At 51.0% G+C, this 13,103-nt stretch overlaps 1 protein-coding gene across 1 annotated transcript in view; it reads right to left on the bottom strand.

Annotated features, from left to right (window-relative positions):
• The window catches only part of GPSM1 (G protein signaling modulator 1), a gene marked incomplete at its 5' end in the record, with an annotated part of 74,716 nt that overhangs the window by 59,073 nt on the left and 2,540 nt on the right, over positions 1–13,103 (bottom strand). The gene's annotated exons all lie outside the window — the stretch shown is intronic.

Raw genomic sequence — 13,103 nt, 5'->3', positions numbered from 1 at the left:
CAGCAGGGCCAAGCCCAACACCGCAACCACCCGCCAGCACAATCCCTTCCGTTGTGCCCTGGGACTGCACACACTGAGGGGCCTCATGCCATTCCCTTCCCTGCACACCCAGGCTACCGTGCTGATGGCAGGCAAAGCAAGGCTTGTTTTCCCAGGAGCTCAGAGGCCACGGGCCCAAGGCTCTTCTCAGTTCAAGCTGCCTGGAAACCTCTCCAGCTGCAGCCCTCCCTTCCTCCTCGCTCAACCTGCCAACTGCTTCTGCCTTAGACTCGCAGCAGGAAAACAACTGCGTGTTGAAAAGGTGCTGCCAAGTCCAGGCAACACCAGGGACTGAGAGGCAGCTACGCCTGACCTGCCAAAGGAAGCCAGCTCTGCCTGCCCAGCCACCCAGCCCCTCGCCCTGTCCCTCCACCTCCAAACCTGCCCTGCTCCTGCCCAGCACCAGCACCCCCTGCACACTGTTTCCTACCCACACAGCCACCCAAGCCACTGCCCCGTGCTCAGGGCAGGGTGCAGGGACTGGCCTCACAATGCAGGGCAAAAGGCAACGCTGACAGAGTCCACCCCACAGCTTTTCCGCTGGCTCCTCCGCAACCTACAGCCAATTTGGTTCCGTTCCCTTCCCGTCTCATCTGCCTCCCTTCAGCCCCAAGCCAAGTATTTCAGTCCAAGAGCGAGAGGAGCCTTTGGGAATTATCTGGAAACATGCACCCCACATCTCACGCTGCTGGGCCATCCAGGCTTCCAGCCAGAGCTGCCGAGTGAGCACAGCTCACCAAGAGACCGCTCAGGATGCTCTGCACCAAACCTTGAGAGGGATCTGCATGTGATCTCAGTGGTGGAAACAGCATGGACCTGGCTCTCCTTTACTTTCTGCAGAGCTCGTTGAAAAGCAATTAGCAAGAACCAAGCAGGGTCAAGTCCAATGAATCCAAACAAGCAGCAAGTACTTTTGCTACCTTCTACTTGGTAAGGCCAGTAAAGAGGGTGGCACAGCAGCCAGAGCCCATGACAGGTCCTCCCTCAGGGATTTCTGTCCTCCACACCCAACCCTGAGAAAGTCACAGAGGGAAACAGCCACAGTGGTGCTCTTAGATCACAAGGTGCAGGTGAGCAGAGCTCACATCCATGCTGGAAGCTGTGCCAGACATTAGGACAGATTTCCATCAGCAAAGCTGCAGCAGAGCAGATTACACCAGTTCTATACTGTTTTTCTGCAAGTGTCTCACACTCTGAGGGTTAAAAGAATTGTCATACTCTCCTGGAAAATTTCAGGGGTGCTAGAAATTGGAGATAAGCCCAGACACACATACATTTTGAAGGCTGCCTTGGCAAACAGTGAGAGAGCTCAGGTGCAGGACACTGCTGTTCTCCAGGGCTGCTGCACAGCCACAGAGCCCACTCTGAATTTTGTAAAGTTAATATTCCACATCTGTTTAAAAAACCCCAAAACACCCCAAGACACAGAGGCTCCCCAAGAACTCAGGTACCAGCCAGGGGTCCTCAGCATCTCCTGACAGTTTTGGCAGCTCCTCCATGCAACCCAGGCTCAGCAGAACAGCAGCAAAAGCACTTGTGGGTTCCTCATGGCGTTATGGAAAAATCTATGTGTGCCATCAGCTTATAAATCAGCGTGTGGCAGGATTCCCAGGACGCTGGGCCATCGCCTCCCTGCAGTGCAGCTCTAACGCCAGGAGAACAGACCCACTGTCTAGCACAGTGCAGCACAGCCCAGGGCTGGTGTCTGCTGCCTCTGCAGGGAACCCTGGAGCTCCAGCATCCTGCAAGCTGGTTTCACTTCACAGAATCCCAGGGGTTGGAAGGGACCTCGAGAGCTCATCAGGTCCAACCCCCCTGCCAAAGCAGCTCCCCAGCTCATATTGCACAGGTTGGCATCCAGACGGGGCTGGAATCTCTCCCGAGAAGGAGACTCCACACCCCCTGGGCAGCCTGTCCCAGGGCTCCCTCACCCTCACTGGGGAAAAGTTCTTCCCCATGTTGGTGCAGAACTCCCTGTGCTCCAACTTGCAGCCATTGCCCCTTGTCCTGTCCCCACAGACACTGAAAAGGGGCTGCCCATTTCCCCTGCATCCCATACTTAAGATATTTATAAACATTAATAAGGTCCCCTCTCAGTCTCTTCTCCCCAGGCTGAACAGCCCCAGCTCACTCAGCCTTTCCTCACAAGGGAGATGCTCCAGGCCCTTCATCATCTTCACAACCCTTCTCTTCTCCCACAGGATCTTGTGGCTTAGTCCTCCACCCCCTTTTCCCAGATTTTTAGCACTTCTGTCCTAGTGTAGCTCCATGGATAACATCTATCCTGGAAACACTTGGCAATGGGTGTCTGTACGGATTGTGTGCATGGAGGCAAGTCCCCACTCCTCCCTGACACAGCATCCCAACAGGTTTTGCCCCAACACTGTGGTATTAGTGCAATTCAACCATGTATGTAACAGGCAAGGATATGTTGCTATGTGAGTGTGCCATGTAGATCGAAGCAGGGCACAACTCTGCATCTGTGAAATAGGACCCCAGTCCTGTTCTTCCATGGGAGGAATTTGTAGAAACATCATGTTTCTTGGAAAGTCCTCCTGGCTACAGAACACTAACACTCTCCCTAATATTTTTTTTATTGCTATTGCAAAATCATGAGTTAGTCTGTGTAATGATTTTGCTTTTGAAGCGATTTGCAAAACTTATTATGAACAAAAGCAACAAAATTATGTTCCTTTATAGGTTTCTTGGAACTGAAGTTTTGGTAAGGGGAATAAAACAATGAAGCATCAGATTTTTAGCCTTTTCTATGCCAAACTACCTTCTGTTTTCCTCAAGAACAGGGTAAAGGCCCACAGCACATCTAACTCCAGCAAAATAACCTAGACTGCCTCCAAACCTCAGCACTTCTCTCTCCAATCTGAAAAACCAGCTACTGTTACACCACAGCAGATGCTCTCCCATCCCTAGGGCACTAGGTGAAGCTTCTAGCCTGGCTGACAGCAGGAGCAGATCCCTCCTCAGCTCACCAGGAGGTTCACAGCAGCATCCAGCTCCACAGCTGTACCCCACCTGTAGCTGTGTCTGCTGGGTTACAGAACCCAATGCCCTTTGGAAAGGGGACACAACACCCTGTCCCTCAGGGCTCCAACTTAGGATTCTTCCTTTTCTGGTTCTTCCCCCCCATTACCTAGGTTTCTCTCTCACCCTCAGCTTCCCTCCTCCCCAGCACAGCCCTCCTCGCCCTGGCAAGCATTTGTTACTGTGCATGTAGAAAGGAGAGGTTAATGCTATAGCACATACTACCTGCCTGATGGAAACACACAGTTAAGGAGACAAAACAAGCAGCAACAGACACTGGAGATCTTTCCACAGACCTATTTTAGGTTTAGGTTAGCTCCCTGTTGCAACCTCAGGGGTAGTGCAATGGCTTTACACAGAACACAGGCTGCTCTGTAGTACTGAAAGAATTCACTGCTCCCCTCCTCCCCTCCACTTGTGAAAGAAGGGAGGATACAGCATCAGGGTTATACACATGCCCAAAGTGAAGGAGTTCATTTATCCTGACTGCTGAATAATGCATATGCCTTCAGAAGGAAAAAAAACCCTGTTCCTGCACAGAGACATCATCATCATCTAGCAGTGAGCCAGAGCCATGGCACAGCAGCAGGCTGCACGGAGACACGCTCCAGCAGCGACAGGGAGGACGAGACAGGTGACAGCTCCTTACCTTAACCCGTAAGAGCTGCAGGCTGTGGAAGCTGCTGACACACAGGAACAACACTGCTTCCATATGGATTTAGTGTGCTGGAGGAGCCTGAGTGTTTTAATCCAGGGCATTATGGAGCGGCTGCATTTGTGCTGTACCAACAGCCTCCATGAGCCGTTCAGGAGCAGTTACATCCTCCAACACACATGGCTTTATTTGGGAATTCTTTTTTTAATTTTAATTCCAGTCACATGCTTGGAGCTGTTACTTTTCTCTCCTCTGTGTACAGAGATAGCTATATTTTCACGTCTCCTGTCTGTGTGCCATCCTAGCCTCAGGCAACCAGCTCCGCCAGCGTCAGCCTTGACAAATGACTCAGTTCTCCCTCGGAGCCAGGTCTGTAAAGCGTCTCCTTCCCAAGGCTGCTGTCAGCACAGCCACCCTGGGCAGGTGGGGTCTGCCCTCTGCACGTGGGTTTGGAGCTTTGCTCAGCACTGCTGGAGTCTGACCCTGCCTCTGCCACCCTGAAGCCACGCTGCCCACACCCCCCCGAAGCCACGCTGCCCACACCCCCCCAGGGGCCTTCAGAGAGATTTGCACCACAACATCATTTTGTTCAGAGAGAAGCCCAGGGCAGGGCTCATAACAGTCTGCTCACCTCTCATCCTTGTGCCAGTGCACATTTGGCTTTAAAACAGGGTCAGGGAGAGAGTCCTGGATGCTGGGGCCAGGAGTGGTCCAGTCACAGAGAGCACAGACCCCGCAGCAGGACAGAGCCCCAGCGCTCCTTCCTGAGGACACACAGCACAGCAGGACACCTCTGTTGGAGGCCAGCACCACAGGTACCCCTGCAGCTTTCACAAGTTTCCTTTTTCCGCTGCTGACCTCACACAACTCTCTGCAAAACACTCCCTCCATGGCAGGGCTGATAACTTTCTGCCAGAAGCACCCATGCCAGCGAATGGCTTTACTAAAGGAAACTCACATTGCCCAGAGGGAGCTTTCCTTCTCTTCCAGAACAGCAAAGGAAGACGTGAGCACTTTCAACCATCTCATCCTTAACTCCTTCAACACCCAAACACACCGTCCAAGCTCCCTGTGGAACACGATGCTCTCACTGAGCCTGTGGTGTTTGCCATCTGTCACCTGCACAGCAGCACACAGGAAAGGGATGAATTCAGATAACACGACAGCATCCCTTTCTCTGTGGCTTTACCTGGGAAAGTTCCCAAGCACAGAGTTCAGCCAGCCACCCAGCCCATGCCTGCAGTCCCCAGACTGCAGCCCTGATGGAAGCAATTGATACAAGCCAGCCAAGGGCTGCAGCCTTCAAGTTTCAGCCCTTCACAGTGAACTCATGTGTTTTATTATTTAAACCCATGCAGGAGCTCACACACTTGGCTGAATTCAGAGGCCAGGAAATGCCTTGAGACACACGTGGAGTCTCACAATTCCAGGACACTTATCTGCCTTTATGCATCCCTGTTCACTCACTATGAGATGTTGGCCCATGGGTTTCCCAAGCAACTCCTCACTGCAAGGAGAAGGGCTTGTTTGTCAGAGAGGAAAGAGAAACACACATTGCTCACACTGGTATTTTTCATTTGTTTAGTCACTGGTGGTTTATATTCCTGCCTTCGTGCTGCAGAAGACTTGGCCAGTTAGCAAGTCAGGTCTGATGGCCTCTGCTTTGCAGTACGATAGCAGCACTGGGGGTTGTTTCTCCACACAGAGAGCTCTGCAGGCAGCTGTAGGAAAGGGGCTGTTTTCTGACACAGTCTCAGCTGCCACACGGTAACTTGACAAGAGCAGATCTGGAGCACAGCAATGGTGAGACTCTCCTTGAAGCCCTGGCAGCCACTGCCCATCCCAGAAGCTCCCTGCCCATCTTGTAAGAACTGACATATGTTTTTTTCTCTCCACATCTTTCCCCATTCCCCCAAAACAACCACCCCTCAAGGCAGGGCACTCAGGACCTCCACTCAGCTCTTACATGACATCACTTGCAGGCCATTTTCTTACAGGGAACATTTTCCTCTGCACTCAGAGAGTCACAGAATCACAGGGGTTGGAAGGGACCTCCAGAGCTCATCAGGTCCAACCCCCTGCCAAAGCAGGGTCCCTAGGACAGGTCACACAGGTCGGTGTCCAGAGGGGGCTGGAATCTCTCCAAAGAAGGAGACTCCACACCCCTGGGCAGCCTGTCCCAGGGCTCCCTCACTGGGAAGAAGTTCTGCAAAAGTTCCTCTCTCCCCTTTTTAAATTAACTGCTCTCCTCCCAAAGCCCAAGAGACAGATACCTACAGAGAGTCCCAAGTCCCTGAGCACTCTAATTCTGTTTTCTTCAAGCCAATACCTGGAGCTGGGCTCTTCCCAGTGAGCAGACCTGTGGCTACCACAGCTGCTTCTTTTCCTCTCCCAGGACCTGTGGCTCGTCGAGCTCCCACCACATTTGCAAGGCACACCTTGTAAAAGGGGAGAGCCTGGTATTTAAATCACCAGCTGGTAACTTCCAAGCAACCTTTTGCTCCCTCCCATACTCAGCAGAACAGCAGAGCCATTGTGACAGTGTGCAGTGTCCTGCACAGTGCTGTGAAAGATGAAGCCAAGGTCTCCTCTCCGATTCACGATTAACCTCACCGTGACGCGGGTAAGGAAGCACTCAGGGGAAGGAGTGGGAGTCAGGACATTCAGCTCCAGGCTTTGCCACCTATATTCTCTTTCACCCTGAGGACGATACAATTTCCCACCCTTGAAAACAGGAACAATATTTCCCAGAAAGGCTGCAATAAAATCCTGATGTTTACGAGCACTCTGAAACCCTGGAAGGGATTTCAGCCTTCCAGGATCCACTCAGCCCAGCACAGCAGCGTGGGACAATGGGTAGTGCTGTAATACAAACTATGAATAGCAGTAATTAACAGATAGCCCCAGAGAAATGAACGTTAATCAGCACTTTCCAGCTCTCCTCGGGCATGAATGAAGGGATACACCACAGACAGAGTGCACAAAGACCAATCTCAACTCTGTGGTGTGGCTAACAGGAGAAACTTCCCCCCCATCCCCAGCTGATGTGCACTGAGGCTGCTCCAAGCCAGAGCACAGGAAGACACAGCAATTCACACCAGCATACCCAGGGAGGTGCCACCAGCCAGACTCACATGCTGCATGGGGCAAGCACTCAGAAGAGGCACTTGCTGTCACACCCAGCAGAGAGCAAACATAGCCCAGGGGCCTGCAAAATCACAGGAGCATCAAGAAAGTCGTGAGAACACACACACCAGCAAAGCCATCTGGTACAGCAAACCCTCCATTCCACCTCCAGTCGTACACAGGCACAGAGAAACTTCACTGCACACACAAGGACCACTTCTTGTCCCAGCAGCACGCTGGAGCTTCCCTTGGGAACTCCACTATTAATTACTGGTGTTGCCACAACACTCGGAAGCCCCGTGACAAAGCTGGTCTCTGTCCTACAGGGACTCCTCCTGCAGTCCTATAGCAAAAGTCATTCCTCCACAGGCTAGGTGGAGCAGGCAAGCATGAGTGAGGCTGTAAATCAATTAACTTGCCCCAGGTCTCATCAAGGATCAGCAGCCAGACCCGTGTTTGCAGCAAACTCCACACAGCATCCAGACAAGAGGCTCCAAGGGGCAGCGCTTCACTTCTGCATGAGGCATCTCAGTCTGGTCCCTGGCAGCCAGAGCTGGATCCCCAGAGCAGGGGAGATGCCCTGTCACACAGTCAAAGCTGCTCCCCAAGAGCATCACACAGCTGTTGTTTTCTGCAGCTCAGAGAACAAACTGCATCTATCAACTAATGGCACTAAGTTCTACCCATGCATCCTTAAAAGCAGCTTCCAAGACAAAACATCTGCTCTCAGGTAGAGCCACAGCTCAACATGAAACGGCTTCTACACTGAGTTATCTTTTACCAACAGTGCAGGTATTTTTCCCCATTTAAAATCCATTTTCTTACTCTTTCTCCTGCAGCACCTGGTAGAAAGGTGCATTAGCCCCAGACTCTGGCTGCTCCAAAGGGCAGAAGCACAAAGGGTAACAGAAAAGCACATGGTGACACAAGACAATCCAGCATCCTTCATTCAAAACTCCTTCAGGTTTCGCAGCTGCACAGATCTGACTCACAGTAGAACATGAAACTTCTTTAGATATATGATGTCTAATCTCAGAGTCAGAAAGGAAAGGTCTGCAGTTCTAGTGCCTGCCATCCTTGGGCAAAAAAACCTCCCATGGAAAGAAAACTAGGAATAGCAGAAAGTTTAAGCTATTTATGCTACCCTGAAGGCAGTGATCAGGTGGGAACACCACCCTTCCAAGTAATGAGCTCAGAGTTTGTGTTGCTGCTTCAACATCTAGAGCCTTGCAGAAAGGTCTTTAATTGCTCCTGCTGAAATAAGCAATTGTGTTATCAATGAGGTACTTCAGCACATGCTTGCTCCCCCTTTCCCAGGCCCGGGATCAGTCAGGCACTTGCAGGATCAGCCATTGCACCCATTTGGGTTTTGGCTACCCACTTGGAGGGCTCACACCCCAGTGTGCCTCAGGTTCAGGTCTAAGAAGAGCCTGTATTTGCTTTACTCCTGGTAGGAGTAGAGGCCATGGCTATTGCCCTTACCAGCCCAGTCAGTTTATCCCAGGAGAAGTTAGTGAAGCCAGTTAAGCACAGCACTGTGCTGCAAGCTGCTCATTTAACATCACCCTTGAAACTGCACCACAACGATAAATTCTCACTTCCTTCCCTAGGTAGTTACACAACATCACTGGGCATTGTTCAGAGAGCTGCTGTGCCCCAAGCCAGGGCAGCTGCTGCCCCTCTCCTGTGCCCTTCTCCTCACCCAGCACTGGCACCTTCCTGGTTGGGGTTTTGGTTTGGTTTTTTACTCTTATCCACTTACTACATCAAAAGGCAGATTGACATGGCTCCAAAAGCAAGTGGCCTTCCAACAAGGTTATTCCTACTTTGTTCAGCTTCCAGTGGGGAAAGAGATACCCCATTTATACCAGCTACATCTAAGCCAGTTAGAAAACCAGAGCTGTCAAGTCACATTTAATTAAAAGTTTCCTTAGAGAGGGAGCAGCTCAGTCAATGGAAAGCTTTCCCACTGGCAGTATAAATAGCCCAGGCCCAGAATTCAGCAGCCCCACTTTGTGGTTGGGCTGTGCAGCCTGCAATGCCCAGGCACAGGAGGAATTTTTGTTTCATGGCTTTGGTTGGCCTGGTTTTTTTTTATAACAGGGAAATGGCTTTGAGTTCTGGAAGCTGGGCTGGCTGATCAAAGCAAGACTCAGAGCAGGACTGGAAAGTGGGGGAAACTGGGTATACTCCAGTAGCAATTTGGAGATTAAAATTACTCAACGTAGCAAAAGCACAGAGAGTGAAATCAGACAGATCCCTCCCTTCCCAGAACATGCTGCTGGTGGCTTCTCACAGTATAAGACCCAGCAGAGTTCAAACCTGTTCTTCAAGCAAGGCTGACTGCAAGTTTGGACATCACCCAGCATGCAAAAAACAGAAGGCAGCACCAAAGCAGCCACAGCAGCACAACACCTGCAGCTTACCATGTCTGGTGACAACAGGTCTGATCTGCTGGAGGGAAGACAAGACAGCACAGTAGAAGGCAGGGCTGGAACACAAGAGTGCAGGGTGATGAGGCTTCAGACACACCAGTATGTGCTCCAGGGAGAGCACAAGCTGCACGTGGTTGTGGTGCAGTGAGGAAGTTGTGCCCTGGGGACACACTGAGCAGCACGGATGCAGGAAGCCACAGGTCATGCAGGGAACATAAGCCAGGGTCACCCCAGATCCACCCTGGGGGAGGATGAGGAGGGCTGGGCAGGTGGCAGCAGGGTGGTCCTGCAGAGTGGCAAGGGAAGGGGAGGTCTGCTCTGCCCCAGGGCTGCCATCCTCCCACTGCCTCTCCTCTGCCCGTGCTCAAGCTCCAAGCACATCTCCAGCTGAAAGCACCAGCAACATCCCATCACAGCAGCCAGCTCAGTGCAGGGAACCAGGAGCAGGAATGTCACCCTCAGGACAGTCCAGCCTTCAGGGCTAGAGACCCCTTGCCCCAATGGGAACACACACACTACCAGTTTGAATTCAGGCAGGATGATGTTCCATCCTGATGAGCTTCATTTAAAAACCTCAGAGTCATCCTATTAGCTCTAGTCCACCAAAAAAATCCCTTCCTAGCTGCACAGCATACTGCAGGTGTTTCCCTCCAAGCCTACAGGCCCCAATCAGTGGGAAGAGAAACTGTTTCTCCAGCCTTTTACCAACATACTCAATTTTAAGCCAGCCTGCTGCTGGCCGTGATGTTGCTCATCCCGAAGGCACATGCTGAGACAAGGCTTCCCTCTGTGGTTTATGTCATGTCTCAGGAATAAATCCAATGTCTGGAATGCTCTCATCACTGAAAGGGGATTGCCAACAGAGCTAGTCAGCCTGCTCCTGTCTCCTTCACCCAGGTATTTCTAGTCTCCCATCACCTCCCAAGTCTCTGCATCCAGCTGAAGAGAGGAACGGCCACAAAGGAGTTTGAAAATCACTCTTCTGTAACAAATCAATTTCCCACCCTTCATAAAGAGTTTCCATCCTCTGGTGTAACAGGCACTGCTCCTCTAACTTACTCTGAAAGTAAAAGGCAGCAGATCCCTAATTAGTTACATCCACCAGGAAAACAGAAATTAATTACACACAAGATTATCACGTGGCTCAAGCAAATCTTGCTGCAAACACCAGCCAAAGCTCTGACATACCCTGGATCCAGCAAGAGCTGGAATGGGACCCACCATGCATGAAGGCAACTAAATTGCAGTACCTGGTCCCCGTGGTCCAACTGCAGAACACTGGTAAGAGGATGCTGCTACCACCACAAACCCCAAGGACTTGGTCTCTGCTTAAGCCTGCCCCAGCCTGGTCCACACCAACCTCCTGGTTAGAGGAACCCCTTCCAGCCAGCGTCCTGTCTCTCTTGCCAGCCATGAGCTCTTTCAGATACTTGCCCAGGAGGGATGCAGATGACAACTAATGCAACAGCTACTCATGGAGCACTGGGTAGCTTCACAGACATCCCAGGTGGGAAGAGGCACAGGCTGCCTTGCTTCCAGACATGGCTCTGCACTTGGTTAGGTCCTGGGGTGACCAAAGTATTAGTGCTCATCTCACAGGGAACTGGCTTCGAGTCATTCGGGCTGAGTTGACAAACATCATATGTGGCTGATGCACAAAGTTCTGGCAGTCTGCTTGACACAAGTGCCTCAGACAGTGTATTTTGAGATAAAGAACCCCGAGGACTAGCTTGGAGCTCAGGTCCACGAGGCCTGGCATAACTCAAGTCAGGGAGCTGTAAGTCAGCACAGGGAAATAAGCAGCATACCTCCAACTCGATTTACATGTGCAGGTAGGAGACAAATTAACACCCTGAAGACAACAACTGTTTGTATTGCAGCAGCACCTAGAAGTCAGAAGTAAGATGAAGATCATGGTGTGGTGGGCACTGGACAGGTACAGGGCACATCCCCTACCCATCTAACATGGAGACCAAAGGAGAAGGGAAAGAAGCCTTCTCTACCCACAGCCCACAAGGTGAAACACACAAGAATCACAGAGGATGCCCAAGGTCCTGGGGAAAACAGCACCAAAGCCAGATGCTGATTCCCAGTCCAAGGCCTGACCAGCAATGGCCCTTCTCCCTGCTGTGGTGGAGCCCGAATGTTCTGCTTGGCTCCACACAGGGATTTACGAGTCATTCACAATGTCCCAAACCAGATGTCAGATGTCAGCAAAGCCAGTGCTGCACACTGAGCTATCATATAATTTTTGCTCAGGCCACTGGTTACCAGCACGACTATTTTAGAAGTGTTTGTCCTGTTTTTCACATCCTTCTGCCTGCCAGAGGCCAACTGTGCATGCCTACAGAGGAGAAACTGGAACCTTTGAGAACCCTCTAAAAGAGCATTCCCAAGTGTAATGAAGCATTTTCAAGCCTGATCTGCAGAGTAAAGACAGACAAAACAGGGTCATTCCCAGCTGTTGGGTGGTGGAGAACACCACATTTTCATTGCAATGCCAACAAGCCCCCAGTTACCAAGCCTGCCCAGCCAGGACTGACCACCTGCAATCACAGCATAGTTGTTTTCAGCAGGAAAATCCTTACCTGGAGACAGGAGGAGAGCTGTGACAATTTGGAACATCAGAATAGGGAGACAGGGGAAATCTGCTGGGAAGTCAAAGATACAAACAGCAGGTAAAGTAACCTACAATGTCAAACAGGTTAAAATCACGTAAGCGTTGTATTTTCTGTGTAGGTCCTGCTTACTTAACAGATGTCATCTGCTCCAGCTCCAAGTGCTTTTATAAGGCAAAGACATACAAGTAGCTACTTCCCATCCATCCTTCCCAGGGGCTGCAGCAGCTGCCATGGCAAGGGTTCAGAGATATCTTTAGCAAGGTCAAAGGGATTCCTTCGCCCGAGGCTCTTCCTCAGCCATCCTTCTGTGAGCCAGCCTCAAGCTCAGAGGATTCATGGCAGGGCACAAAGCTCTGTCACCGCACTGCTGCTCACATCCAGCCCCAGTGAACAGAGCCAGCAGTTGTCACGGGAAGGCTTCCTCACTTGAGGATCCAGGACAAGTCCTAATGAACACCAAACCCAGCACTGCTCCCACAGCACTGATTCTCACCTCTGAGGCCGACACAAAACATTTACTCGTTCTGAGAGGCGGCACTGAAGCGTGTCTAAGCAAGCAATACCTAACGGTTCCCTTTTCTTTCTGAATGAAAAGGGACAACACTGCTTTTAACATTATGTAAATGTCCAGACTTGTACAGTAAACTTCTAAAACTTATTAAGTTCTAGCAGCTGGAAAGCAATCAGAATATTCCATGGCACTGTGACCTCCTGGATACGTGCAAAACGCACAGGAACTGTTCCAGAGGGAGGCCCACCCCGCAGCAGGCTTGCTTTGCAAACACCACCTTATTGTGCCTTAATCTCCGTGTTGAGTTATGCCCTCTCTCACTGCCTTCCACATCAGGAGGCCAACAATTCTTCCCTCTCAGTTTTCCCATCAGAACAGGAGGAAGTTGCCTTCCCCAGAAGGATCAGTGGTGCTCAGAGCGCTGTAATCGCCCGATGCACATTCAGGTCAGGTACCCACTGTAGTGACATTAATGAGTGAGATGGAGACTGTTTACAACACAATCAAGAGAAGTTAGTAAACATTACAGAACCCAACAGCTCTGCTGAAAATACATAGCACTGCAGGAGAACACAGGGAAAGGGAAAGGGAGGGACAAGACATGTTTTTATCCAGGTCTTCGTGTCAGGTTTACGTGTTGCTGGTCTGACTGCAGCATTATCTAATGCTTTTTCTGT

The sequence above is a fragment of the Gallinula chloropus genome (assembly GCF_964237585.1).
Source record: "Gallinula chloropus genome assembly, chromosome: 18".
NCBI lineage: Eukaryota > Metazoa > Chordata > Aves > Gruiformes > Rallidae > Gallinula > Gallinula chloropus.
The sequence above is the reverse complement of the archived record's forward strand: the minus strand, read 5'-3'. Positions and strand labels throughout refer to the sequence as shown.